Here is a 2,143-nt window from a genome sequence, read left to right as displayed (position 1 = left end):
ATCCCATTCTTATATATATTGAACAACCATGAGGACATCACACAACCTTGTCGTACGCCCACACTGATCGCGAACCATTCACTTAGATGTCCATTAACCCTTACACATGCTTCGTTACCGTACCAGCACCTAGCAGTTTACCATCTACACCATACGTGCGGAAAACCTTCCACAATCCTCTTCCATCTGCTTTGTCGTATGCTTTTTCCAGATCCATGAATGCCATAAACACCTTATCATCCTTCTCGCACGCTTTCTCTGCTATCTGCCTCACTGCAAATATTTGATCCACACATCCTCTGCCACTCCTAAAGCCACCCTGTTCATCACTCACTAGAACATCTGATATCTCTCATACTTTCTCTATAATAATTCTTCCATATACCTTCCCTACCACACTCAATAAACTTATGTCACAATAATTCTTGGACTCACTTCGCTCGCCTTTATTTTTGTACAGGGGTAGAATCACAGCCTTTTTCCATTCTGCAGGCACAGTTTCACTCATCCATGTCTTCTTACATATCTCCAACAAGCACTTCATTCCATTCTCTCCACCACACTTAAGAATCTCTGCATACACCTCATCAGTCCCAGATGCTTTCCCATTTTTCAGCCGCTTCACATCACTTTTCACCTGTGCGAGTGTCACGTCTCCTTGCACTGCATTCCTTCTCTGCACACCACCAAAACCAATCATGTTTACAGCCGCTCTGCTCTCTCTATTCCCATTCATCAGGCTTTCAAAATATTCTTTCCATCTGCTCCTTACATCATCTCCATGGGTTAATAATCAACCACCTGCATCCTTCACACCATCACATTTCTTTCTGCTTTCACTTCTACATTCTTGCACCTCTTTCCAGAATAACTTCCTATTTTCAGAGTACAGTAATTCGCATTCATTTTTCTTCCTAGATCATCATTTACCTCCTTTTGCTCTTCACCAGTCTCATTACGTGCTTCTTACTCTCAGTATACTCAGTTCTTATTTCAACTGAACCTCTATCCTGTAACCACTTTAGCCGCTTCTTCCTCCTTTTCTCCACCTCTCTCTTAACTCCCTCATCCCACCATGCTGTACCTTTCTTCTTTGTTGTTATTCTTGCCACACCACACACTGCTTTACCATTCCTACCTAAGCAATCCCTATAAGCATTCCACAGGCTGTCCAGATTCATTTAATTCCAGTTCACTGACTCTAACTCCTCCTCTACTTTAGTCCTGTAATCATCTGCCGTTTCTTTGATCCTCAGCTTCTCAACTTTCAGTCTTTCTCCCTGACTGCTCCTGTCTCTCCTGATCCACCTCACTTCTCTCAGCTTGATCTTGCATACCACAATCATATGATATGACAGACCTCCACATCGTCCTCTCACGTCCCTCGTATCAGCAATCATTCCCATCATCGACCTCTCTTCGAGCACGTAATCAATCAGGCTTCTTTCAACACGATCCCTGTTTCCTCTATACCATGTATAATTATGTGCATATTTGTGTTTGAAACACGAGTTACAAATGCACAATCCCCTCTCCTGATACATATCCTTTAGTCACTTCCCATTATCATTTTCTCCTGGTACTCCATAACAACCCATTATGTCATCCTCAGGACCTGTGCCTACTCTTCCATTCATATCCCCCATTATGATCACCTTGTAGCTCCTGGAAATTTCTCCCACTACTTCATCCAGCTCATCCCAAAATCTGTCTTTCTCTCTCTCTCACTCCTGTCCTCACACGGTGCATATGCTACAATCACTGCCACTTTCACCTTCTGAAACTTGAACTTGACATACATACACCTCGAGCTGACACATTTGTAGTCTCTCATTCCACTCTGCCACACCTCATTCATCAACAAAACAACTCCTTCCTTGCATCTTCCTCGCCCATTCATTCCCGATCTTACACATTTCACACCCTCCACTTCACACCCTTTCATCTTCGTTTCACACAATGCCATCTTAGCATATCTCACACTCCTGAACACATTCACCAATTCCTCATTCACACCTATCATTCACACCTATCACATTACACATGGCCATGCGAATCTACCCATTTGGCTGGGGCCCTGGGCAGGTATTGGGCCCTCTGAGGCTCTCTGAAACGAATGCCATGATTAAGTGATTTTGGATGG

Source organism: Coenobita brevimanus, chromosome 105 (genome assembly GCF_032717465.1).
Source record: "Coenobita brevimanus isolate Jiangsu-jjx chromosome 105, ASM3271746v2, whole genome shotgun sequence".
Lineage (NCBI taxonomy): Eukaryota > Metazoa > Arthropoda > Malacostraca > Decapoda > Coenobitidae > Coenobita > Coenobita brevimanus.
This window is presented reverse-complemented; position numbering follows the sequence as displayed.